This window comes from Schistocerca nitens, chromosome 2 (assembly GCF_023898315.1).
Source record: "Schistocerca nitens isolate TAMUIC-IGC-003100 chromosome 2, iqSchNite1.1, whole genome shotgun sequence".
Lineage (NCBI taxonomy): Eukaryota > Metazoa > Arthropoda > Insecta > Orthoptera > Acrididae > Schistocerca > Schistocerca nitens.
Window position 1 is genome coordinate 669219861 of NC_064615.1, and position 25479 is coordinate 669245339.

A 25479-nucleotide genomic window follows, 5' to 3' on the forward strand; every position below is an offset into this window, starting at 1 on the left:
TCGCGTCGTTGCAGTAATTGTTATACTGAATGCACAGGACATTTCTCATTTGCATTAGACAACGCTACACGACGATTCGGTGCTTATTTCTGCAGTAAGTAAGTGGGCCGCCTACTTTCCCCCGATCGGATACCGACGTGGACGGATGCCATCATTAAATGATTCAAGATTGGGAGCTTGGTCAGCTGCACTGCAGCAGGGCATTACAGCGTTAACACCAGCCACAGTACGATGCGTTTTCGAATCGACAAACGACTTCTTTCCGAAAGGTCTAGCGATGGACTCAGATTCCGAAGCATCAGACGAGGTGGCCGAGTGGTTAAGGCGTTGGACTGCTAATCCAATGTGCTCTGCACGCGTGGGTTCGAATCCCATCCTCGTCGAAGAATTTTACGTAAGGCATCCATTTCGGATCCCGCCTTCTACATGCGAAACGCTACTCAGTAGCAACAGTGGAACGTGTAGGTGGCAGATAACATCAGCAAGAAATATGAAACTAAACCGCCTACCAGATGGAAGGAAACAACATTCGATTGCGCACGCCTTTTCGAATCAAACATCATCTCAAGACCTATAAAGGAAACGAAGTTTGGCACCTTGCTGGTGTTTGGGAAGGGTGCGTTCTAATTCATATTTAAGTGCTTACTTCTCGCAGTCATTTTAACGTATCGAGCCTATAATACCCCCAACTGTAGCACAAGTGTCGCCTTTCGACAGTTTGCTTTCCGTTCGGCCGCCATATACGGAAGCGATCTGATAGGGCCGGGCTCCATCGCCAACTGCAGGAGCTTCTGCTCTCACAAATCGGCTAGGAAGAACGTGGTTTGCTCTTCGTAAGAAACTTGAAAGCAACGTCAGCGATGAGGTCAACAGAGGTGACAAATAAATGTTGCGAATCAAGATAATCGCGTCGTTGCAGTAATTGTTATACTGAATGCACAGGACATTTCTCATTTGCATTAGACAACGCTACACGACGATTCGGTGCTTATTTCTGCAGTAAGTAAGTGGGCCGCCTACTTTCCCCCGATCGGATACCGACGTGGACGGATGCCATCATTAAATGATTCACGAGTGGGACTGCAGCAGGGCATTACAGCGTTAACACCAGCCACAGTACGATGCGTTTTCGAATCGACAAACGACTTCTTTCCGAAAGGTCTAGCGATGGACTCAGATTCCGAAGCATCAGACGAGGTGGCCGAGTGGTTAAGGCGTTGGACTGCTAATCCAATGTGCTCTGCACGCGTGGGTTCGAATCCCATCCTCGTCGAAGAATTTTACGTAAGGCATCCATTTCGGATCCCGCCTTCTACATGCGAAACGCTACTCAGTAGCAACAGTGGAACGTGTAGGTGGCAGATAACATCAGCAAGAAAAATGAAACTAAACCGCCTACCAGATGGAAGGAAACAACATTCGATTGCGCACGCATTTTCGAATCAAACATCATCTCAAGACCTATAAAGGAAACGAAGTTTGGCACCTTGCTGGTGTTTGGGAAGGGTGCGTTCTAATTCATATTTAAGTGCTTACTTCTCGCAGTCATTTTAACGTATCGAGCCTATAATACCCCCAACTGTAGCACAAGTGTCGCCTTTCGACAGTTTGCTTTCCGTTCGGCCGCCATATACGGAAGCGATCTGATAGGGCCGGGCTCCATCGCCAACTGCAGGAGCTTCTGCTCTCACAAATCGGCTAGGAAGAACGTGGTTTGCTCTTCGTAAGAAACTTGAAAGCAACGTCAGCGATGAGGTCAACAGAGGTGACAAATAAATGTTGCGAATCAAGATAATCGCGTCGTTGCAGTAATTGTTATACTGAATGCACAGGACATTTCTCATTTGCATTAGACAACGCTACACGACGATTCGGTGCTTATTTCTGCAGTAAGTAAGTGGGCCGCCTACTTTCCCCCGATCGGATACCGACGTGGACGGATGCCATCATTAAATGATTCACGAGTGGGACTGCAGCAGGGCATTACAGCGTTAACACCAGCCACAGTACGATGCGTTTTCGAATCGACAAACGACTTCTTTCCGAAAGGTCTAGCGATGGACTCAGATTCTGAAGCATCAGACGAGGTGGCCGAGTGGTTAAGGCGTTGGACTGCTAATCCAATGTGCTCTGCACGCGTGGGTTCGAATCCCATCCTCGTCGAAGAATTTTACGTAAGGCATCCATTTCGGATCCCGCCTTCTACATGCGAAACGCTACTCAGTAGCAACAGTGGAACGTGTAGGTGGCAGATAACATCAGCAAGAAATATGAAACTAAACCGCCTACCAGATGGAAGGAAACAACATTCGATTGCGCACGCCTTTTCGAATCAAACATCATCTCAAGACCTATAAAGGAAACGAAGTTTGGCACCTTGCTGGTGTTTGGGAAGGGTGCGTTCTAATTCATATTTAAGTGCTTACTTCTCGCAGTCATTTTAACGTATCGAGCCTATAATACCCCCAACTGTAGCACAAGTGTCGCCTTTCGACAGTTTGCTTTCCGTTCGGCCGCCATATACGGAAGCGATCTGATAGGGCCGGGCTCCATCGCCAACTGCAGGAGCTTCTGCTCTCACAAATCGGCTAGGAAGAACGTGGTTTGCTCTTCGTAAGAAACTTGAAAGCAACGTCAGCGATGAGGTCAACAGAGGTGACAAATAAATGTTGCGAATCAAGATAATCGCGTCGTTGCAGTAATTGTTATACTGAATGCACAGGACATTTCTCATTTGCATTAGACAACGCTACACGACGATTCGGTGCTTATTTCTGCAGTAAGTAAGTGGGCCGCCTACTTTCCCCCGATCGGATACCGACGTGGACGGATGCCATCATTAAATGATTCACGAGTGGGACTGCAGCAGGGCATTACAGCGTTAACACCAGCCACAGTACGATGCGTTTTCGAATCGACAAACGACTTCTTTCCGAAAGGTCTAGCGATGGACTCAGATTCCGAAGCATCAGACGAGGTGGCCGAGTGGTTAAGGCGTTGGACTGCTAATCCAATGTGCTCTGCACGCGTGGGTTCGAATCCCATCCTCGTCGAAGAATTTTACGTAAGGCATCCATTTCGGATCCCGCCTTCTACATGCGAAACGCTACTCAGTAGCAACAGTGGAACGTGTAGGTGGCAGATAACATCAGCAAGAAATATGAAACTAAACCGCCTACCAGATGGAAGGAAACAACATTCGATTGCGCACGCCTTTTCGAATCAAACATCATCTCAAGACCTATAAAGGAAACGAAGTTTGGCACCTTGCTGGTGTTTGGGAAGGGTGCGTTCTAATTCATATTTAAGTGCTTACTTCTCGCAGTCATTTTAACGTATCGAGCCTATAATACCCCCAACTGTAGCACAAGTGTCGCCTTTCGACAGTTTGCTTTCCGTTCGGCCGCCATATACGGAAGCGATCTGATAGGGCCGGGCTCCATCGCCAACTGCAGGAGCTTCTGCTCTCACAAATCGGCTAGGAAGAACGTGGTTTGCTCTTCGTAAGAAACTTGAAAGCAACGTCAGCGATGAGGTCAACAGAGGTGACAAATAAATGTTGCGAATCAAATTAATCGCGTCGTTGCAGTAATTGTTATACTGAATGCACAGGACATTTCTCATTTGCATTAGACAACGCTACACGACGATTCGGTGCTTATTTCTGCAGTAAGTAAGTGGGCCGCCTACTTTCCCCCGATCGGATACCGACGTGGACGGATGCCATCATTAAATGATTCAAGATTGGGAGCTTGGTCAGCTGCACTGCAGCAGGGCATTACAGCGTTTACACCAGCCACAGTACGATGCGTTTTCGAATCGACAAACGACTTCTTTCCGAAAGGTCTAGCGATGGACTCAGATTCCGAAGCATCAGACGAGGTGGCCGAGTGGTTAAGGCGTTGGACTGCTAATCCAATGTGCTCTGCACGCGTGGGTTCGAATCCCATCCTCGTCGAAGAATTTTACGTAAGGCATCCATTTCGGATCCCGCCTTCTACATGCGAAACGCTACTCAGTAGCAACAGTGGAACGTGTAGGTGGCAGATAACATCAGCAAGAAATATGAAACTAAACCGCCTACCAGATGGAAGGAAACAACATTCGATTGCGCACGCCTTTTCGAATCAAACATCATCTCAAGACCTATAAAGGAAACGAAGTTTGGCACCTTGCTGGTGTTTGGGAAGGGTGCGTTCTAATTCATATTTAAGTGCTTACTTCTCGCAGTCATTTTAACGTATCGAGCCTATAATACCCCCAACTGTAGCACAAGTGTCGCCTTTCGACAGTTTGCTTTCCGTTCGGCCGCCATATACGGAAGCGATCTGATAGGGCCGGGCTCCATCGCCAACTGCAGGAGCTTCTGCTCTCACAAATCGGCTAGGAAGAACGTGGTTTGCTCTTCGTAAGAAACTTGAAAGCAACGTCAGCGATGAGGTCAACAGAGGTGACAAATAAATGTTGCGAATCAAGATAATCGCGTCGTTGCAGTAATTGTTATACTGAATGCACAGGACATTTCTCATTTGCATTAGACAACGCTACACGACGATTCGGTGCTTATTTCTGCAGTAAGTAAGTGGGCCGCCTACTTTCCCCCGATCGGATACCGACGTGGACGGATGCCATCATTAAATGATTCACGAGTGGGACTGCAGCAGGGCATTACAGCGTTAACACCAGCCACAGTACGATGCGTTTTCGAATCGACAAACGACTTCTTTCCGAAAGGTCTAGCGATGGACTCAGATTCCGAAGCATCAGACGAGGTGGCCGAGTGGTTAAGGCGTTGGACTGCTAATCCAATGTGCTCTGCACGCGTGGGTTCGAATCCCATCCTCGTTGAAGAATTTTACGTAAGGCATCCATTTCGGATCCCGCCTTCTACATGCGAAACGCTACTCAGTAGCAACAGTGGAACGTGTAGGTGGCAGATAACATCAGCAAGAAATATGAAACTAAACCGCCTACCAGATGGAAGGAAACAACATTCGATTGCGCACGCCTTTTCGAATCAAACATCATCTCAAGACCTATAAAGGAAACGAAGTTTGGCACCTTGCTGGTGTTTGGGAAGGGTGCGTTCTAATTCATATTTAAGTGCTTACTTCTCGCAGTCATTTTAACGTATCGAGCCTATAATACCCCCAACTGTAGCACAAGTGTCGCCTTTCGACAGTTTGCTTTCCGTTCGGCCGCCATATACGGAAGCGATCTGATAGGGCCGGGCTCCATCGCCAACTGCAGGAGCTTCTGCTCTCACAAATCGGCTAGGAAGAACGTGGTTTGCTCTTCGTAAGAAACTTGAAAGCAACGTCAGCGATGAGGTCAACAGAGGTGACAAATAAATGTTGCGAATCAAATTAATCGCGTCGTTGCAGTAATTGTTATACTGAATGCACAGGACATTTCTCATTTGCATTAGACAACGCTACACGACGATTCGGTGCTTATTTCTGCAGTAAGTAAGTGGGCCGCCTACTTTCCCCCGATCGGATACCGACGTGGACGGATGCCATCATTAAATGATTCAAGATTGGGAGCTTGGTCAGCTGCACTGCAGCAGGGCATTACAGCGTTTACACCAGCCACAGTACGATGCGTTTTCGAATCGACAAACGACTTCTTTCCGAAAGGTCTAGCGATGGACTCAGATTCCGAAGCATCAGACGAGGTGGCCGAGTGGTTAAGGCGTTGGACTGCTAATCCAATGTGCTCTGCACGCGTGGGTTCGAATCCCATCCTCGTCGAAGAATTTTACGTAAGGCATCCATTTCGGATCCCGCCTTCTACATGCGAAACGCTACTCAGTAGCAACAGTGGAACGTGTAGGTGGCAGATAACATCAGCAAGAAATATGAAACTAAACCGCCTACCAGATGGAAGGAAACAACATTCGATTGCGCACGCCTTTTCGAATCAAACATCATCTCAAGACCTATAAAGGAAACGAAGTTTGGCACCTTGCTGGTGTTTGGGAAGGGTGCGTTCTAATTCATATTTAAGTGCTTACTTCTCGCAGTCATTTTAACGTATCGAGCCTATAATACCCCCAACTGTAGCACAAGTGTCGCCTTTCGACAGTTTGCTTTCCGTTCGGCCGCCATATACGGAAGCGATCTGATAGGGCCGGGCTCCATCGCCAACTGCAGGAGCTTCTGCTCTCACAAATCGGCTAGGAAGAACGTGGTTTGCTCTTCGTAAGAAACTTGAAAGCAACGTCAGCGATGAGGTCAACAGAGGTGACAAATAAATGTTGCGAATCAAGATAATCGCGTCGTTGCAGTAATTGTTATACTGAATGCACAGGACATTTCTCATTTGCATTAGACAACGCTACACGACGATTCGGTGCTTATTTCTGCAGTAAGTAAGTGGGCCGCCTACTTTCCCCCGATCGGATACCGACGTGGACGGATGCCATCATTAAATGATTCACGAGTGGGACTGCAGCAGGGCATTACAGCGTTAACACCAGCCACAGTACGATGCGTTTTCGAATCGACAAACGACTTCTTTCCGAAAGGTCTAGCGATGGACTCAGATTCCGAAGCATCAGACGAGGTGGCCGAGTGGTTAAGGCGTTGGACTGCTAATCCAATGTGCTCTGCACGCGTGGGTTCGAATCCCATCCTCGTTGAAGAATTTTACGTAAGGCATCCATTTCGGATCCCGCCTTCTACATGCGAAACGCTACTCAGTAGCAACAGTGGAACGTGTAGGTGGCAGATAACATCAGCAAGAAATATGAAACTAAACCGCCTACCAGATGGAAGGAAACAACATTCGATTGCGCACGCCTTTTCGAATCAAACATCATCTCAAGACCTATAAAGGAAACGAAGTTTGGCACCTTGCTGGTGTTTGGGAAGGGTGCGTTCTAATTCATATTTAAGTGCTTACTTCTCGCAGTCATTTTAACGTATCGAGCCTATAATACCCCCAACTGTAGCACAAGTGTCGCCTTTCGACAGTTTGCTTTCCGTTCGGCCGCCATATACGGAAGCGATCTGATAGGGCCGGGCTCCATCGCCAACTGCAGGAGCTTCTGCTCTCACAAATCGGCTAGGAAGAACGTGGTTTGCTCTTCGTAAGAAACTTGAAAGCAACGTCAGCGATGAGGTCAACAGAGGTGACAAATAAATGTTGCGAATCAAATTAATCGCGTCGTTGCAGTAATTGTTATACTGAATGCACAGGACATTTCTCATTTGCATTAGACAACGCTACACGACGATTCGGTGCTTATTTCTGCAGTAAGTAAGTGGGCCGCCTACTTTCCCCCGATCGGATACCGACGTGGACGGATGCCATCATTAAATGATTCACGAGTGGGACTGCAGCAGGGCATTACAGCGTTAACACCAGCCACAGTACGATGCGTTTTCGAATCGACAAACGACTTCTTTCCGAAAGGTCTAGCGATGGACTCAGATTCCGAAGCATCAGACGAGGTGGCCGAGTGGTTAAGGCGTTGGACTGCTAATCCAATGTGCTCTGCACGCGTGGGTTCGAATCCCATCCTCGTTGAAGAATTTTACGTAAGGCATCCATTTCGGATCCCGCCTTCTACATGCGAAACGCTACTCAGTAGCAACAGTGGAACGTGTAGGTGGCAGATAACATCAGCAAGAAATATGAAACTAAACCGCCTACCAGATGGAAGGAAACAACATTCGATTGCGCACGCCTTTTCGAATCAAACATCATCTCAAGACCTATAAAGGAAACGAAGTTTGGCACCTTGCTGGTGTTTGGGAAGGGTGCGTTCTAATTCATATTTAAGTGCTTACTTCTCGCAGTCATTTTAACGTATCGAGCCTATAATACCCCCAACTGTAGCACAAGTGTCGCCTTTCGACAGTTTGCTTTCCGTTCGGCCGCCATATACGGAAGCGATCTGATAGGGCAGGGCTCCATCGCCAACTGCAGGAGCTTCTGCTCTCACAAATCGGCTAGGAAGAACGTGGTTTGCTCTTCGTAAGAAACTTGAAAGCAACGTCAGCGATGAGGTCAACAGAGGTGACAAATAAATGTTGCGAATCAAATTAATCGCGTCGTTGCAGTAATTGTTATACTGAATGCACAGGACATTTCTCATTTGCATTAGACAACGCTACACGACGATTCGGTGCTTATTTCTGCAGTAAGTAAGTGGGCCGCCTACTTTCCCCCGATCGGATACCGACGTGGACGGATGCCATCATTAAATGATTCAAGATTGGGAGCTTGGTCAGCTGCACTGCAGCAGGGCATTACAGCGTTAACACCAGCCACAGTACGATGCGTTTTCGAATCGACAAACGACTTCTTTCCGAAAGGTCTAGCGATGGACTCAGATTCCGAAGCATCAGACGAGGTGGCCGAGTGGTTAAGGCGTTGGACTGCTAATCCAATGTGCTCTGCACGCGTGGGTTCGAATCCCATCCTCGTCGAAGAATTTTACGTAAGGCATCCATTTCGGATCCCGCCTTCTACATGCGAAACGCTACTCAGTAGCAACAGTGGAACGTGTAGGTGGCAGATAACATCAGCAAGAAATATGAAACTAAACCGCCTACCAGATGGAAGGAAACAACATTCGATTGCGCACGCCTTTTCGAATCAAACATCATCTCAAGACCTATAAAGGAAACGAAGTTTGGCACCTTGCTGGTGTTTGGGAAGGGTGCGTTCTAATTCATATTTAAGTGCTTACTTCTCGCAGTCATTTTAACGTATCGAGCCTATAATACCCCCAACTGTAGCACAAGTGTCGCCTTTCGACAGTTTGCTTTCCGTTCGGCCGCCATATACGGAAGCGATCTGATAGGGCCGGGCTCCATCGCCAACTGCAGGAGCTTCTGCTCTCACAAATCGGCTAGGAAGAACGTGGTTTGCTCTTCGTAAGAAACTTGAAAGCAACGTCAGCGATGAGGTCAACAGAGGTGACAAATAAATGTTGCGAATCAAGATAATCGCGTCGTTGCAGTAATTGTTATACTGAATGCACAGGACATTTCTCATTTGCATTAGACAACGCTACACGACGATTCGGTGCTTATTTCTGCAGTAAGTAAGTGGGCCGCCTACTTTCCCCCGATCGGATACCGACGTGGACGGATGCCATCATTAAATGATTCACGAGTGGGACTGCAGCAGGGCATTACAGCGTTAACACCAGCCACAGTACGATGCGTTTTCGAATCGACAAACGACTTCTTTCCGAAAGGTCTAGCGATGGACTCAGATTCTGAAGCATCAGACGAGGTGGCCGAGTGGTTAAGGCGTTGGACTGCTAATCCAATGTGCTCTGCACGCGTGGGTTCGAATCCCATCCTCGTCGAAGAATTTTACGTAAGGCATCCATTTCGGATCCCGCCTTCTACATGCGAAACGCTACTCAGTAGCAACAGTGGAACGTGTAGGTGGCAGATAACATCAGCAAGAAATATGAAACTAAACCGCCTACCAGATGGAAGGAAACAACATTCGATTGCGCACGCCTTTTCGAATCAAACATCATCTCAAGACCTATAAAGGAAACGAAGTTTGGCACCTTGCTGGTGTTTGGGAAGGGTGCGTTCTAATTCATATTTAAGTGCTTACTTCTCGCAGTCATTTTAACGTATCGAGCCTATAATACCCCCAACTGAAGCGATCTGATAGGGCCGGGCTCCATCGCCAACTGCAGGAGCTTCTGCTCTCACAAATCGGCTAGGAAGAACGTGGTTTGCTCTTCGTAAGAAACTTGAAAGCAACGTCAGCGATGAGGTCAACAGAGGTGACAAATAAATGTTGCGAATCAAGATAATCGCGTCGTTGCAGTAATTGTTATACTGAATGCACAGGACATTTCTCATTTGCATTAGACAACGCTACACGACGATTCGGTGCTTATTTCTGCAGTAAGTAAGTGGGCCGCCTACTTTCCCCCGATCGGATACCGACGTGGACGGATGCCATCATTAAATGATTCACGAGTGGGACTGCAGCAGGGCATTACAGCGTTAACACCAGCCACAGTACGATGCGTTTTCGAATCGACAAACGACTTCTTTCCGAAAGGTCTAGCGATGGACTCAGATTCCGAAGCATCAGACGAGGTGGCCGAGTGGTTAAGGCGTTGGACTGCTAATCCAATGTGCTCTGCACGCGTGGGTTCGAATCCCATCCTCGTCGAAGAATTTTACGTAAGGCATCCATTTCGGATCCCGCCTTCTACATGCGAAACGCTACTCAGTAGCAACAGTGGAACGTGTAGGTGGCAGATAACATCAGCAAGAAATATGAAACTAAACCGCCTACCAGATGGAAGGAAACAACATTCGATTGCGCACGCCTTTTCGAATCAAACATCATCTCAAGACCTATAAAGGAAACGAAGTTTGGCACCTTGCTGGTGTTTGGGAAGGGTGCGTTCTAATTCATATTTAAGTGCTTACTTCTCGCAGTCATTTTAACGTATCGAGCCTATAATACCCCCAACTGTAGCACAAGTGTCGCCTTTCGACAGTTTGCTTTCCGTTCGGCCGCCATATACGGAAGCGATCTGATAGGGCCGGGCTCCATCGCCAACTGCAGGAGCTTCTGCTCTCACAAATCGGCTAGGAAGAACGTGGTTTGCTCTTCGTAAGAAACTTGAAAGCAACGTCAGCGATGAGGTCAACAGAGGTGACAAATAAATGTTGCGAATCAAATTAATCGCGTCGTTGCAGTAATTGTTATACTGAATGCACAGGACATTTCTCATTTGCATTAGACAACGCTACACGACGATTCGGTGCTTATTTCTGCAGTAAGTAAGTGGGCCGCCTACTTTCCCCCGATCGGATACCGACGTGGACGGATGCCATCATTAAATGATTCAAGATTGGGAGCTTGGTCAGCTGCACTGCAGCAGGGCATTACAGCGTTAACACCAGCCACAGTACGATGCGTTTTCGAATCGACAAACGACTTCTTTCCGAAAGGTCTAGCGATGGACTCAGATTCCGAAGCATCAGACGAGGTGGCCGAGTGGTTAAGGCGTTGGACTGCTAATCCAATGTGCTCTGCACGCGTGGGTTCGAATCCCATCCTCGTCGAAGAATTTTACGTAAGGCATCCATTTCGGATCCCGCCTTCTACATGCGAAACGCTACTCAGTAGCAACAGTGGAACGTGTAGGTGGCAGATAACATCAGCAAGAAATATGAAACTAAACCGCCTACCAGATGGAAGGAAACAACATTCGATTGCGCACGCCTTTTCGAATCAAACATCATCTCAAGACCTATAAAGGAAACGAAGTTTGGCACCTTGCTGGTGTTTGGGAAGGGTGCGTTCTAATTCATATTTAAGTGCTTACTTCTCGCAGTCATTTTAACGTATCGAGCCTATAATACCCCCAACTGTAGCACAAGTGTCGCCTTTCGACAGTTTGCTTTCCGTTCGGCCGCCATATACGGAAGCGATCTGATAGGGCCGGGCTCCATCGCCAACTGCAGGAGCTTCTGCTCTCACAAATCGGCTAGGAAGAACGTGGTTTGCTCTTCGTAAGAAACTTGAAAGCAACGTCAGCGATGAGGTCAACAGAGGTGACAAATAAATGTTGCGAATCAAGATAATCGCGTCGTTGCAGTAATTGTTATACTGAATGCACAGGACATTTCTCATTTGCATTAGACAACGCTACACGACGATTCGGTGCTTATTTCTGCAGTAAGTAAGTGGGCCGCCTACTTTCCCCCGATCGGATACCGACGTGGACGGATGCCATCATTAAATGATTCACGAGTGGGACTGCAGCAGGGCATTACAGCGTTAACACCAGCCACAGTACGATGCGTTTTCGAATCGACAAACGACTTCTTTCCGAAAGGTCTAGCGATGGACTCAGATTCCGAAGCATCAGACGAGGTGGCCGAGTGGTTAAGGCGTTGGACTGCTAATCCAATGTGCTCTGCACGCGTGGGTTCGAATCCCATCCTCGTTGAAGAATTTTACGTAAGGCATCCATTTCGGATCCCGCCTTCTACATGCGAAACGCTACTCAGTAGCAACAGTGGAACGTGTAGGTGGCAGATAACATCAGCAAGAAATATGAAACTAAACCGCCTACCAGATGGAAGGAAACAACATTCGATTGCGCACGCCTTTTCGAATCAAACATCATCTCAAGACCTATAAAGGAAACGAAGTTTGGCACCTTGCTGGTGTTTGGGAAGGGTGCGTTCTAATTCATATTTAAGTGCTTACTTCTCGCAGTCATTTTAACGTATCGAGCCTATAATACCCCCAACTGTAGCACAAGTGTCGCCTTTCGACAGTTTGCTTTCCGTTCGGCCGCCATATACGGAAGCGATCTGATAGGGCCGGGCTCCATCGCCAACTGCAGGAGCTTCTGCTCTCACAAATCGGCTAGGAAGAACGTGGTTTGCTCTTCGTAAGAAACTTGAAAGCAACGTCAGCGATGAGGTCAACAGAGGTGACAAATAAATGTTGCGAATCAAATTAATCGCGTCGTTGCAGTAATTGTTATACTGAATGCACAGGACATTTCTCATTTGCATTAGACAACGCTACACGACGATTCGGTGCTTATTTCTGCAGTAAGTAAGTGGGCCGCCTACTTTCCCCCGATCGGATACCGACGTGGACGGATGCCATCATTAAATGATTCAAGATTGGGAGCTTGGTCAGCTGCACTGCAGCAGGGCATTACAGCGTTAACACCAGCCACAGTACGATGCGTTTTCGAATCGACAAACGACTTCTTTCCGAAAGGTCTAGCGATGGACTCAGATTCCGAAGCATCAGACGAGGTGGCCGAGTGGTTAAGGCGTTGGACTGCTAATCCAATGTGCTCTGCACGCGTGGGTTCGAATCCCATCCTCGTCGAAGAATTTTACGTAAGGCATCCATTTCGGATCCCGCCTTCTACATGCGAAACGCTACTCAGTAGCAACAGTGGAACGTGTAGGTGGCAGATAACATCAGCAAGAAATATGAAACTAAACCGCCTACCAGATGGAAGGAAACAACATTCGATTGCGCACGCCTTTTCGAATCAAACATCATCTCAAGACCTATAAAGGAAACGAAGTTTGGCACCTTGCTGGTGTTTGGGAAGGGTGCGTTCTAATTCATATTTAAGTGCTTACTTCTCGCAGTCATTTTAACGTATCGAGCCTATAATACCCCCAACTGTAGCACAAGTGTCGCCTTTCGACAGTTTGCTTTCCGTTCGGCCGCCATATACGGAAGCGATCTGATAGGGCAGGGCTCCATCGCCAACTGCAGGAGCTTCTGCTCTCACAAATCGGCTAGGAAGAACGTGGTTTGCTCTTCGTAAGAAACTTGAAAGCAACGTCAGCGATGAGGTCAACAGAGGTGACAAATAAATGTTGCGAATCAAATTAATCGCGTCGTTGCAGTAATTGTTATACTGAATGCACAGGACATTTCTCATTTGCATTAGACAACGCTACACGACGATTCGGTGCTTATTTCTGCAGTAAGTAAGTGGGCCGCCTACTTTCCCCCGATCGGATACCGACGTGGACGGATGCCATCATTAAATGATTCAAGATTGGGAGCTTGGTCAGCTGCACTGCAGCAGGGCATTACAGCGTTAACACCAGCCACAGTACGATGCGTTTTCGAATCGACAAACGACTTCTTTCCGAAAGGTCTAGCGATGGACTCAGATTCCGAAGCATCAGACGAGGTGGCCGAGTGGTTAAGGCGTTGGACTGCTAATCCAATGTGCTCTGCACGCGTGGGTTCGAATCCCATCCTCGTCGAAGAATTTTACGTAAGGCATCCATTTCGGATCCCGCCTTCTACATGCGAAACGCTACTCAGTAGCAACAGTGGAACGTGTAGGTGGCAGATAACATCAGCAAGAAATATGAAACTAAACCGCCTACCAGATGGAAGGAAACAACATTCGATTGCGCACGCCTTTTCGAATCAAACATCATCTCAAGACCTATAAAGGAAACGAAGTTTGGCACCTTGCTGGTGTTTGGGAAGGGTGCGTTCTAATTCATATTTAAGTGCTTACTTCTCGCAGTCATTTTAACGTATCGAGTCTATAATACCCCCAACTGTAGCACAACTGTCGCCTTTCGACAGTTTGCTTTCCGTTCGGCCGCCATATACGGAAGCGATCTGATAGGGCCGGGCTCCATCGCCAACTGCAGGAGCTTCTGCTCTCACAAATCGGCTAGGAAGAACGTGGTTTGCTCTTCGTAAGAAACTTGAAAGCAACGTCAGCGATGAGGTCAACAGAGGTGACAAATAAATGTTGCGAATCAAGATAATCGCGTCGTTGCAGTAATTGTTATACTGAATGCACAGGACATTTCTCATTTGCATTAGACAACGCTACACGACGATTCGGTGCTTATTTCTGCAGTAAGTAAGTGGGCCGCCTACTTTCCCCCGATCGGATACCGACGTGGACGGATGCCATCATTAAATGATTCACGAGTGGGACTGCAGCAGGGCATTACAGCGTTAACACCAGCCACAGTACGATGCGTTTTCGAATCGACAAACGACTTCTTTCCGAAAGGTCTAGCGATGGACTCAGATTCTGAAGCATCAGACGAGGTGGCCGAGTGGTTAAGGCGTTGGACTGCTAATCCAATGTGCTCTGCACGCGTGGGTTCGAATCCCATCCTCGTCGAAGAATTTTACGTAAGGCATCCATTTCGGATCCCGCCTTCTACATGCGAAACGCTACTCAGTAGCAACAGTGGAACGTGTAGGTGGCAGATAACATCAGCAAGAAATATGAAACTAAACCGCCTACCAGATGGAAGGAAACAACATTCGATTGCGCACGCCTTTTCGAATCAAACATCATCTCAAGACCTATAAAGGAAACGAAGTTTGGCACCTTGCTGGTGTTTGGGAAGGGTGCGTTCTAATTCATATTTAAGTGCTTACTTCTCGCAGTCATTTTAACGTATCGAGCCTATAATACCCCCAACTGAAGCGATCTGATAGGGCCGGGCTCCATCGCCAACTGCAGGAGCTTCTGCTCTCACAAATCGGCTAGGAAGAACGTGGTTTGCTCTTCGTAAGAAACTTGAAAGCAACGTCAGCGATGAGGTCAACAGAGGTGACAAATAAATGTTGCGAATCAAGATAATCGCGTCGTTGCAGTAATTGTTATACTGAATGCACAGGACATTTCTCATTTGCATTAGACAACGCTACACGACGATTCGGTGCTTATTTCTGCAGTAAGTAAGTGGGCCGCCTACTTTCCCCCGATCGGATACCGACGTGGACGGATGCCATCATTAAATGATTCACGAGTGGGACTGCAGCAGGGCATTACAGCGTTAACACCAGCCACAGTACGATGCGTTTTCGAATCGACAAACGACTTCTTTCCGAAAGGTGTAGCGATGGACTCAGATTCTGAAGCATCAGACGAGGTGGCCGAGTGGTTAAGGCGTTGGACTGCTAATCCAATGTGCTCTGCACGCGTGGGTTCGAATCCCATCCTCGTCGAAGAATTTTACGTAAGGCATCCATTTCGGATCCCGCCTTCTACATGCGAAACGCTACTCAGTAGCAACAGTGGAACGTGTAGGTGGCAGATAACATCAGCAAGAAATATGAAACTAAACCGCCTACCAGATGGAAGGAAACAACATTCGATTGCGCACGCCTTTTCGAATCAAACATCATCTCAAGACCTATAAAGGAAACGAAGTTTGGCACCTTGCTGGTGTTTGGGAAGGGTGCGTTCTAATTCATATTTAAGTGCTTACTTCTCGCAGTCATTTTAACGTATCGAGCCTATAATACCCCCAACTGAAGCGATCTGATAGGGCCGGGCTCCATCGCCAACTGCAGGAGCTTCTGCTCTCACAAATCGGCTAGGAAGAACGTGGTTTGCTCTTCGTAAGAAACTTGAAAGCAACGTCAGCGATGAGGTCAACAGAGGTGACAAATAAATGTTGCGAATCAAGATAATCGCGTCGTTGCAGTAATTGTTATACTGAATGCACAGGACATTTCTCATTTGCATTAGACAACGCTACACGACGATTCGGTGCTTATTTCTGCAGTAAGTAAGTGGGCCGCCTACTTTCCCCCGATCGGATACCGACGTGGACGGATGCCATCATTAAATGATTCACGAGTGGGACTGCAGCAGGGCATTACAGCGTTAACACCAGCCACAGTACGATGCGTTTTCGAATCGACAAACGACTTCTTTCCGAAAGGTCTAGCGATGGACTCAGATTCCGAAGCATCAGACGAGGTGGCCGAGTGGTTAAGGCGTTGGACTGCTAATCCAATGTGCTCTGCACGCGTGGGTTCGAATCCCATCCTCGTCGAAGAATTTTACGTAAGGCATCCATTTCGGATCCCGCCTTCTACATGCGAAACGCTACTCAGTAGCAACAGTGGAACGTGTAGGTGGCAGATAACATCAGCAAGAAATATGAAACTAAACCGCCTACCAGATGGAAGGAAACAACATTCGATTGCGCACGCCTTTTCGAATCAAACATCATCTCAAGACCTATAAAGGAAACGAAGTTTGGCACCTTGCTGGTGTTTGGGAAGGGTGCGTTCTAATTCATATTTAAGTGCTTACTTCTCGCAGTCATTTTAACGTATCGAGCCTATAATACCCCCAACTGTAGCACAAGTGTCGCCTTTCGACAGTTTGCTTTCCGTTCGGCCGCCATATACGGAAGCGATCTGATAGGGCCGGGCTCCATCGCCAACTGCAGGAGCTTCTGCTCTCACAAATCGGCTAGGAAGAACGTGGTTTGCTCTTCGTAAGAAACTTGAAAGCAACGTCAGCGATGAGGTCAACAGAGGTGACAAATAAATGTTGCGAATCAAATTAATCGCGTCGTTGCAGTAATTGTTATACTGAATGCACAGGACATTTCTCATTTGCATTAGACAACGCTACACGACGATTCGGTGCTTATTTCTGCAGTAAGTAAGTGGGCCGCCTACTTTCCCCCGATCGGATACCGACGTGGACGGATGCCATCATTAAATGATTCAAGATTGGGAGCTTGGTCAGCTGCACTGCAGCAGGGCATTACAGCGTTAACACCAGCCACAGTACGATGCGTTTTCGAATCGACAAACGACTTCTTTCCGAAAGGTCTAGCGATGGACTCAGATTCCGAAGCATCAGACGAGGTGGCCGAGTGGTTAAGGCGTTGGACTGCTAATCCAATGTGCTCTGCACGCGTGGGTTCGAATCCCATCCTCGTCGAAGAATTTTACGTAAGGCATCCATTTCGGATCCCGCCTTCTACATGCGAAACGCTACTCAGTAGCAACAGTGGAACGTGTAGGTGGCAGATAACATCAGCAAGAAATATGAAACTAAACCGCCTACCAGATGGAAGGAAACAACATTCGATTGCGCACGCCTTTTCGAATCAAACATCATCTCAAGACCTATAAAGGAAACGAAGTTTGGCACCTTGCTGGTGTTTGGGAAGGGTGCGTTCTAATTCATATTTAAGTGCTTACTTCTCGCAGTCATTTTAACGTATCGAGCCTATAATACCCCCAACTGTAGCACAAGTGTCGCCTTTCGACAGTTTGCTTTCCGTTCGGCCGCCATATACGGAAGCGATCTGATAGGGCCGGGCTCCATCGCCAACTGCAGGAGCTTCTGCTCTCACAAATCGGCTAGGAAGAACGTGGTTTGCTCTTCGTAAGAAACTTGAAAGCAACGTCAGCGATGAGGTCAACAGAGGTGACAAATAAATGTTGCGAATCAAGATAATCGCGTCGTTGCAGTAATTGTTATACTGAATGCACAGGACATTTCTCATTTGCATTAGACAACGCTACACGACGATTCGGTGCTTATTTCTGCAGTAAGTAAGTGGGCCGCCTACTTTCCCCCGATCGGATACCGACGTGGACGGATGCCATCATTAAATGATTCACGAGTGGGACTGCAGCAGGGCATTACAGCGTTAACACCAGCCACAGTACGATGCGTTTTCGAATCGACAAACGACTTCTTTCCGAAAGGTCTAGCGATGGACTCAGATTCCGAAGCATCAGACGAGGTGGCCGAGTGGTTAAGGCGTTGGACTGCTAATCCAATGTGCTCTGCACGCGTGGGTTCGAATCCCATCCTCGTCGAAGAATTTTACGTAAGGCATCCATTTCGGATCCCGCCTTCTACATGCGAAACGCTACTCAGTAGCAACAGTGGAACGTGTAGGTGGCAGATAACATCAGCAAGAAAAATGAAACTAAACCGCCTACCAGATGGAAGGAAACAACATTCGATTGCGCACGCCTTTTCGAATCAAACATCATCTCAAGACCTATAAAGGAAACGAAGTTTGGCACCTTGCTGGTGTTTGGGAAGGGTGCGTTCTAATTCATATTTAAGTGCTTACTTCTCGCAGTCATTTTAACGTATCGAGCCTATAATACCCCCAACTGTAGCACAACTGTCGCCTTTCGACAGTTTGCTTTCCGTTCGGCCGCCATATACGGAAGCGATCTGATAGGGCCGGGCTCCATCGCCAACTGCAGGAGCTTCTGCTCTCACAAATCGGCTAGGAAGAACGTGGTTTGCTCTTCGTAAGAAACTTGAAAGCAACGTCAGCGATGAGGTCAACAGAGGTGACAAATAAATGTTGCGAATCAAGATAATCGCGTCGTTGCAGTAATTGTTATACTGAATGCACAGGACATTTCTCATTTGCATTAGACAACGCTACACGACGATTCGGTGCTTATTTCTGCAGTAAGTAAGTGGGCCGCCTACTTTCCCCCGATCGGATACCGACGTGGACGGATGCCATCATTAAATGATTCACGAGTGGGACTGCAGCAGGGCATTACAGCGTTAACACCAGCCACAGTACGATGCGTTTTCGAATCGACAAACGACTTCTTTCCGAAAGGTCTAGCGATGGACTCAGATTCCGAAGCATCAGACGAGGTGGCCGAGTGGTTAAGGCGTTGGACTGCTAATCCAATGTGCTCTGCACGCGTGGGTTCGAATTCCATCCTCGTCGAAGAATTTTACGTAAGGCATCCATTTCGGATCCCGCCTTCTACATGCGAAACGCTACTCAGTAGCAACAGTGGAACGTGTAGGTGGCAGATAACATCAGCAAGAAAAATGAAACTAAACCGCCTACCAGATGGAAGGAAACAACATTCGATTGCGCACGCCTTTTCGAATCAAACATCATCTCAAGACCTATAAAGGAAACGAAGTTTGGCACCTTGCTGGTGTTTGGGAAGGGTGCGTTCTAATTCATATTTAAGTGCTTACTTCTCGCAGTCATTTTAACGTATCGAGCCTATAATACCCCCAACTGTAGCACAAGTGTCGCCTTTCGACAGTTTGCTTTCCGTTCGGCCGCCATATACGGAAGCGATCTGATAGGGCCGGGCTCCATCGCCAACTGCAGGAGCTTCTGCTCTCACAAATCGGCTAGGAAGAACGTGGTTTGCTCTTCGTAAGAAACTTGAAAGCAACGTCAGCGATGAGGTCAACAGAGGTGACAAATAAATGTTGCGAATCAAGATAATCGCGTCGTTGCAGTAATTGTTATACTGAATGCACAGGACATTTCTCATTTGCATTAGACAACGCTACACGACGATTCGGTGCTTATTTCTGCAGTAAGTAAGTGGGCCGCCTACTTTCCCCCGATCGGATACCGACGTGGACGGATGCCATCATTAAATGATTCACGAGTGGGACTGCAGCAGGGCATTACAGCGTTAACACCAGCCACAGTACGATGCGTTTTCGAATCGACAAACGACTTCTTTCCGAAAGGTCTAGCGATGGACTCAGATTCCGAAGCATCAGACGAGGTGGCCGAGTGGTTAAGGCGTTGGACTGCTAATCCAATGTGCTCTGCACGCGTGGGTTCGAATCCCATCCTCGTCGAAGAATTTTACGTAAGGCATCCATTTCGGATCCCGCCTTCTACATGCGAAACGCTACTCAGTAGCAACAGTGGAACGTGTAGGTGGCAGATAACATCAGCAAGAAATATGAAACTAAACCGCCTACCAGATGGAAGGAAACAACATTCGATTGCGCACGCCTTTTCGAATCAAACATCATCTCAAGACCTATAAAGGAAACGAAGTTTGGCACCTTGCTGGTGTTTGGGAAGGGTGCGTTCTAATTCATATTTAAGTGCTTACTTCTCGCAGTCATTTTAACGTATCGAGCCTATAATACCCCCAACTGTAGCACAAGTGTCGCCTTTCGACAGTTTGCTTTCCGTTCGGCCGCCATATACGGAAGCGATCTGATAGGGCCGGGCTCCATCGCCAACTGCAGGAGCTTCTGCTCTCACAAATCGGCTAGGAAGAACGTGGTTTGCTCTTCGTAAGAAACTTGAAAGCAACGTCAGCGATGAGGTCAACAGAGGTGACAAATAAATGTTGCGAATCAAATTAATCGCGTCGTTGCAGTAATTGTTATACTGAATGCACAGGACATTTCTCATTTGCATTAGACAACGCTACACGACGATTCGGTGCTTATTTCTGCAGTAAGTAAGTGGGCCGCCTACTTTCCCCCGATCGGATACCGACGTGGACGGATGCCATCATTAAATGATTCAAGATTGGGAGCTTGGTCAGCTGCACTGCAGCAGGGCATTACAGCGTTAACACCAGCCACAGTACGATGCGTTTTCGAATCGACAAACGACTTCTTTCCGAAAGGTCTAGCGATGGACTCAGATTCCGAAGCATCAGACGAGGTGGCCGAGTGGTTAAGGCGTTGGACTGCTAATCCAATGTGCTCTGCACGCGTGGGTTCGAATCCCATCCTCGTCGAAGAATTTTACGTAAGGCATCCATTTCGGATCCCGCCTTCTACATGCGAAACGCTACTCAGTAGCAACAGTGGAACGTGTAGGTGGCAGATAACATCAGCAAGAAAAATGAAACTAAACCGCCTACCAGATGGAAGGAAACAACATTCGATTGCGCACGCCTTTTCGAATCAAACATCATCTCAAGACCTATAAAGGAAACGAAGTTTGGCACCTTGCTGGTGTTTGGGAAGGGTGCGTTCTAATTCATATTTAAGTGCTTACTTCTCGCAGTCATTTTAACGTATCGAGCCTATAATACCCCCAACTGTAGCACAACTGTCGCCTTTCGACAGTTTGCTTTCCGTTCGGCCGCCATATACGGAAGCGATCTGATAGGGCCGGGCTCCATCGCCAACTGCAGGAGCTTCTGCTCTCACAAATCGGCTAGGAAGAACGTGGTTTGCTCTTCGTAAGAAACTTGAAAGCAACGTCAGCGATGAGGTCAACAGAGGTGACAAATAAATGTTGCGAATCAAGATAATCGCGTCGTTGCAGTAATTGTTATACTGAATGCACAGGACATTTCTCATTTGCATTAGACAACGCTACACGACGATTCGGTGCTTATTTCTGCAGTAAGTAAGTGGGCCGCCTACTTTCCCCCGATCGGATACCGACGTGGACGGATGCCATCATTAAATGATTCACGAGTGGGACTGCAGCAGGGCATTACAGCGTTAACACCAGCCACAGTACGATGCGTTTTCGAATCGACAAACGACTTCTTTCCGAAAGGTCTAGCGATGGACTCAGATTCCGAAGCATCAGACGAGGTGGCCGAGTGGTTAAGGCGTTGGACTGCTAATCCAATGTGCTCTGCACGCGTGGGTTCGAATCCCATCCTCGTCGAAGAATTTTACGTAAGGCATCCATTTCGGATCCCGCCTTCTACATGCGAAACGCTACTCAGTAGCAACAGTGGAACGTGTAGGTGGCAGATAACATCAGCAAGAAATATGAAACTAAACCGCCTACCAGATGGAAGGAAACAACATTCGATTGCGCACGCCTTTTCGAATCAAACATCATCTCAAGACCTATAAAGGAAACGAAGTTTGGCACCTTGCTGGTGTTTGGGAAGGGTGCGTTCTAATTCATATTTAAGTGCTTACTTCTCGCAGTCATTTTAACGTATCGAGCCTATAATACCCCCAACTGTAGCACAACTGTCGCCTTTCGACAGTTTGCTTTCCGTTCGGCCGCCATATACGGAAGCGATCTGATAGGGCCGGGCTCCATCGCCAACTGCAGGAGCTTCTGCTCTCACAAATCGGCTAGGAAGAACGTGGTTTGCTCTTCGTAAGAAACTTGAAAGCAACGTCAGCGATGAGGTCAACAGAGGTGACAAATAAATGTTGCGAATCAAGATAATCGCGTCGTTGCAGTAATTGTTATACTGAATGCACAGGACATTTCTCATTTGCATTAGACAACGCTACACGACGATTCGGTGCTTATTTCTGCAGTAAGTAAGTGGGCCGCCTACTTTCCCCCGATCGGATACCGACGTGGACGGATGCCATCATTAAATGATTCACGAGTGGGACTGCAGCAGGGCATTACAGCGTTAACACCAGCCACAGTACGATGCGTTTTCGAATCGACAAACGACTTCTTTCCGAAAGGTCTAGCGATGGACTCAGATTCCGAAGCATCAGACGAGGTGGCCGAGTGGTTAAGGCGTTGGACTGCTAATCCAATGTGCTCTGCACGCGTGGGTTCGAATCCCATCCTCGTCGAAGAATTTTACGTAAGGCATCCATTTCGGATCCCGCCTTCTACATGCGAAACGCTACTCAGTAGCAACAGTGGAACGTGTAGGTGGCAGATAACATCAGCAAGAAATATGAAACTAAACCGCCTACCAGATGGAAGGAAACAACATTCGATTGCGCACGCCTTTTCGAATCAAACATCATCTCAAGACCTATAAAGGAAACGAAGTTTGGCACCTTGCTGGTGTTTGGGAAGGGTGCGTTCTAATTCATATTTAAGTGCTTACTTCTCGCAGTCATTTTAACGTATCGAGCCTATAATACCCCCAACTGTAGCACAAGTGTCGCCTTTCGACAGTTTGCTTTCCGTTCGGCCGCCATATACGGAAGCGATCTGATAGGGCCGGGCTCCATCGCCAACTGCAGGAGCTTCTGCTCTCACAAATCGGCTAGGAAGAACGTGGTTTGCTCTTCGTAAGAAACTTGAAAGCAACGTCAGCGATGAGGTCAACAGAGGTGACAAATAAATGTTGCGAATCAAATTAATCGCGTCGTTGCAGTAATTGTTATACTGAATGCACAGGACATTTCTCATTTGCATTAGACAACGCTACACGACGATTCGGTGCTTATTTCTGCAGTAAGTAAGTGGGCCGCCTACTTTCCCCCGATCGGATACCGACGTGGACGGATGCCATCATTAAATGATTCAAGATTGGGAGCTTGGTCAGCTGCACTGCAGCAGGGCATTACAGCGTTAACACCAGCCACAGTACGATGCGTTTTCGAATCGACAAACGACTTCTTTCCGAAAGGTCTAGCGATGGACTCAGATTCCGAAGCATCAGACGAGGTGGCCGAGTGGTTAAGGCGTTGGACTGCTAATCCAATGTGCTCTGCACGCGTGGGTTCGAATCCCATCCTCGTCGAAGAATTTTACGTAAGGCATCCATTTCGGATCCCGCCTTCTACATGCGAAACGCTACTCAGTAGCAACAGTGGAACGTGTAGGTGGCAGATAACATCAGCAAGAAATATGAAACTAAACCGCCTACCAGATGGAAGGAAACAACATTCGATTGCGCACGCCTTTTCGAATCAAACATCATCTCAAGACCTATAAAGGAAACGAAGTTTGGCACCTTGCTGGTGTTTGGGAAGGGTGCGTTCTAATTCATATTTAAGTGCTTACTTCTCGCAGTCATTTTAACGTATCGAGCCTATAATACCCCCAACTGTAGCACAACTGTCGCCTTTCGACAGTTTGCTTTCCGTTCGGCCGCCATATACGGAAGCGATCTGATAGGGCCGGGCTCCATCGCCAACTGCAGGAGCTTCTGCTCTCACAAATCGGCTAGGAAGAACGTGGTTTGCTCTTCGTAAGAAACTTGAAAGCAACGTCAGCGATGAGGTCAACAGAGGTGACAAATAAATGTTGCGAATCAAGATAATCGCGTCGTTGCAGTAATTGTTATACTGAATGCACAGGACATTTCTCATTTGCATTAGACAACGCTACACGACGATTCGGTGCTTATTTCTGCAGTAAGTAAGTGGGCCGCCTACTTTCCCCCGATCGGATACCGACGTGGACGGATGCCATCATTAAATGATTCACGAGTGGGACTGCAGCAGGGCATTACAGCGTTAACACCAGCCACAGTACGATGCGTTTTCGAATCGACAAACGACTTCTTTCCGAAAGGTCTAGCGATGGACTCAGATTCCGAAGCATCAGACGAGGTGGCCGAGTGGTTAAGGCGTTGGACTGCTAATCCAATGTGCTCTGCACGCGTGGGTTCGAATCCCATCCTCGTCGAAGAATTTTACGTAAGGCATCCATTTCGGATCCCGCCTTCTACATGCGAAACGCTACTCAGTAGCAACAGTGGAACGTGTAGGTGGCAGATAACATCAGCAAGAAATATGAAACTAAACCGCCTACCAGATGGAAGGAAACAACATTCGATTGCGCACGCCTTTTCGAATCAAACATCATCTCAAGACCTATAAAGGAAACGAAGTTTGGCACCTTGCTGGTGTTTGGGAAGGGTGCGTTCTAATTCATATTTAAGTGCTTACTTCTCGCAGTCATTTTAACGTATCGAGCCTATAATACCCCCAACTGTAGCACAACTGTCGCCTTTCGACAGTTTGCTTTCCGTTCGGCCGCCATATACGGAAGCGATCTGATAGGGCCGGGCTCCATCGCCAACTGCAGGAGCTTCTGCTCTCACAAATCGGCTAGGAAGAACGTGGTTTGCTCTTCGTAAGAAACTTGAAAGCAACGTCAGCGATGAGGTCAACAGAGGTGACAAATAAATGTTGCGAATCAAGATAATCGCGTCGTTGCAGTAATTGTTATACTGAATGCACAGGACATTTCTCATTTGCATTAGACAACGCTACACGACGATTCGGTGCTTATTTCTGCAGTAAGTAAGTGGGCCGCCTACTTTCCCCCGATCGGATACCGACGTGGACGGATGCCATCATTAAATGATTCACGAGTGGGACTGCAGCAGGGCATTACAGCGTTAACACCAGCCACAGTACGATGCGTTTTCGAATCGACAAACGACTTCTTTCCGAAAGGTCTAGCGATGGACTCAGATTCCGAAGCATCAGACGAGGTGGCCGAGTGGTTAAGGCGTTGGACTGCTAATCCAATGTGCTCTGCACGCGTGGGTTCGAATCCCATCCTCGTCGAAGAATTTTACGTAAGGCATCCATTTCGGATCCCGCCTTCTACATGCGAAACGCTACTCAGTAGCAACAGTGGAACGTGTAGGTGGCAGATAACATCAGCAAGAAATATGAAACTAAACCGCCTACCAGATGGAAGGAAACAACATTCGATTGCGCACGCCTTTTCGAATCAAACATCATCTCAAGACCTATAAAGGAAACGA

The 25479-nt window shown here is 47.6% G+C and overlaps 29 non-coding genes across 29 annotated transcripts; all 29 read left to right on the forward strand.

The window, feature by feature from the left end:
• Positions 1-301: 301 nt before the first annotated feature.
• On the forward strand, positions 302-383 carry Trnas-gcu (transfer RNA serine (anticodon GCU)). Its single transcript has one exon. It is a non-coding gene; the product is annotated as a tRNA-Ser (tRNA).
• Positions 384-1191: 808 nt separating this feature from the next.
• Positions 1192-1273, forward strand: Trnas-gcu (transfer RNA serine (anticodon GCU)). The gene has a single exon. It is a non-coding gene; the product is annotated as a tRNA-Ser (tRNA).
• Positions 1274-2081: 808 nt separating this feature from the next.
• On the forward strand, positions 2082-2163 carry Trnas-gcu (transfer RNA serine (anticodon GCU)). The gene has a single exon. It is a non-coding gene; the product is annotated as a tRNA-Ser (tRNA).
• Positions 2164-2971: 808 nt separating this feature from the next.
• On the forward strand, positions 2972-3053 carry Trnas-gcu (transfer RNA serine (anticodon GCU)). The gene has a single exon. It is a non-coding gene; the product is annotated as a tRNA-Ser (tRNA).
• Positions 3054-3876: 823 nt separating this feature from the next.
• Trnas-gcu (transfer RNA serine (anticodon GCU)) lies at positions 3877-3958 on the forward strand. The gene has a single exon. It is a non-coding gene; the product is annotated as a tRNA-Ser (tRNA).
• An 808-nt stretch (positions 3959-4766) lies between these two features.
• Positions 4767-4848, forward strand: Trnas-gcu (transfer RNA serine (anticodon GCU)). The gene has a single exon. It is a non-coding gene; the product is annotated as a tRNA-Ser (tRNA).
• An 823-nt stretch (positions 4849-5671) lies between these two features.
• On the forward strand, positions 5672-5753 carry Trnas-gcu (transfer RNA serine (anticodon GCU)). The gene has a single exon. It is a non-coding gene; the product is annotated as a tRNA-Ser (tRNA).
• Positions 5754-6561: 808 nt separating this feature from the next.
• On the forward strand, positions 6562-6643 carry Trnas-gcu (transfer RNA serine (anticodon GCU)). Its single transcript has one exon. It is a non-coding gene; the product is annotated as a tRNA-Ser (tRNA).
• Positions 6644-7451: 808 nt separating this feature from the next.
• Positions 7452-7533, forward strand: Trnas-gcu (transfer RNA serine (anticodon GCU)). The gene has a single exon. It is a non-coding gene; the product is annotated as a tRNA-Ser (tRNA).
• Positions 7534-8356: 823 nt separating this feature from the next.
• On the forward strand, positions 8357-8438 carry Trnas-gcu (transfer RNA serine (anticodon GCU)). Its single transcript has one exon. It is a non-coding gene; the product is annotated as a tRNA-Ser (tRNA).
• Positions 8439-9246: 808 nt separating this feature from the next.
• Trnas-gcu (transfer RNA serine (anticodon GCU)) lies at positions 9247-9328 on the forward strand. The gene has a single exon. It is a non-coding gene; the product is annotated as a tRNA-Ser (tRNA).
• Positions 9329-10082: 754 nt separating this feature from the next.
• Positions 10083-10164, forward strand: Trnas-gcu (transfer RNA serine (anticodon GCU)). Its single transcript has one exon. It is a non-coding gene; the product is annotated as a tRNA-Ser (tRNA).
• Positions 10165-10987: 823 nt separating this feature from the next.
• Trnas-gcu (transfer RNA serine (anticodon GCU)) lies at positions 10988-11069 on the forward strand. Its single transcript has one exon. It is a non-coding gene; the product is annotated as a tRNA-Ser (tRNA).
• Positions 11070-11877: 808 nt separating this feature from the next.
• Trnas-gcu (transfer RNA serine (anticodon GCU)) lies at positions 11878-11959 on the forward strand. Its single transcript has one exon. It is a non-coding gene; the product is annotated as a tRNA-Ser (tRNA).
• Positions 11960-12782: 823 nt separating this feature from the next.
• Positions 12783-12864, forward strand: Trnas-gcu (transfer RNA serine (anticodon GCU)). The gene has a single exon. It is a non-coding gene; the product is annotated as a tRNA-Ser (tRNA).
• Positions 12865-13687: 823 nt separating this feature from the next.
• Positions 13688-13769, forward strand: Trnas-gcu (transfer RNA serine (anticodon GCU)). Its single transcript has one exon. It is a non-coding gene; the product is annotated as a tRNA-Ser (tRNA).
• Positions 13770-14577: 808 nt separating this feature from the next.
• Trnas-gcu (transfer RNA serine (anticodon GCU)) lies at positions 14578-14659 on the forward strand. The gene has a single exon. It is a non-coding gene; the product is annotated as a tRNA-Ser (tRNA).
• Positions 14660-15413: 754 nt separating this feature from the next.
• On the forward strand, positions 15414-15495 carry Trnas-gcu (transfer RNA serine (anticodon GCU)). The gene has a single exon. It is a non-coding gene; the product is annotated as a tRNA-Ser (tRNA).
• A 754-nt stretch (positions 15496-16249) lies between these two features.
• Trnas-gcu (transfer RNA serine (anticodon GCU)) lies at positions 16250-16331 on the forward strand. Its single transcript has one exon. It is a non-coding gene; the product is annotated as a tRNA-Ser (tRNA).
• An 823-nt stretch (positions 16332-17154) lies between these two features.
• Positions 17155-17236, forward strand: Trnas-gcu (transfer RNA serine (anticodon GCU)). Its single transcript has one exon. It is a non-coding gene; the product is annotated as a tRNA-Ser (tRNA).
• Positions 17237-18044: 808 nt separating this feature from the next.
• On the forward strand, positions 18045-18126 carry Trnas-gcu (transfer RNA serine (anticodon GCU)). The gene has a single exon. It is a non-coding gene; the product is annotated as a tRNA-Ser (tRNA).
• Positions 18127-18934: 808 nt separating this feature from the next.
• On the forward strand, positions 18935-19016 carry Trnas-gcu (transfer RNA serine (anticodon GCU)). Its single transcript has one exon. It is a non-coding gene; the product is annotated as a tRNA-Ser (tRNA).
• Positions 19017-19824: 808 nt separating this feature from the next.
• Trnas-gcu (transfer RNA serine (anticodon GCU)) lies at positions 19825-19906 on the forward strand. Its single transcript has one exon. It is a non-coding gene; the product is annotated as a tRNA-Ser (tRNA).
• An 823-nt stretch (positions 19907-20729) lies between these two features.
• Positions 20730-20811, forward strand: Trnas-gcu (transfer RNA serine (anticodon GCU)). The gene has a single exon. It is a non-coding gene; the product is annotated as a tRNA-Ser (tRNA).
• Positions 20812-21619: 808 nt separating this feature from the next.
• Positions 21620-21701, forward strand: Trnas-gcu (transfer RNA serine (anticodon GCU)). The gene has a single exon. It is a non-coding gene; the product is annotated as a tRNA-Ser (tRNA).
• Positions 21702-22509: 808 nt separating this feature from the next.
• On the forward strand, positions 22510-22591 carry Trnas-gcu (transfer RNA serine (anticodon GCU)). The gene has a single exon. It is a non-coding gene; the product is annotated as a tRNA-Ser (tRNA).
• Positions 22592-23414: 823 nt separating this feature from the next.
• Positions 23415-23496, forward strand: Trnas-gcu (transfer RNA serine (anticodon GCU)). The gene has a single exon. It is a non-coding gene; the product is annotated as a tRNA-Ser (tRNA).
• Positions 23497-24304: 808 nt separating this feature from the next.
• Trnas-gcu (transfer RNA serine (anticodon GCU)) lies at positions 24305-24386 on the forward strand. The gene has a single exon. It is a non-coding gene; the product is annotated as a tRNA-Ser (tRNA).
• Positions 24387-25194: 808 nt separating this feature from the next.
• Trnas-gcu (transfer RNA serine (anticodon GCU)) lies at positions 25195-25276 on the forward strand. The gene has a single exon. It is a non-coding gene; the product is annotated as a tRNA-Ser (tRNA).
• The last annotated feature ends 203 nt before the right edge of the window (positions 25277-25479 follow it).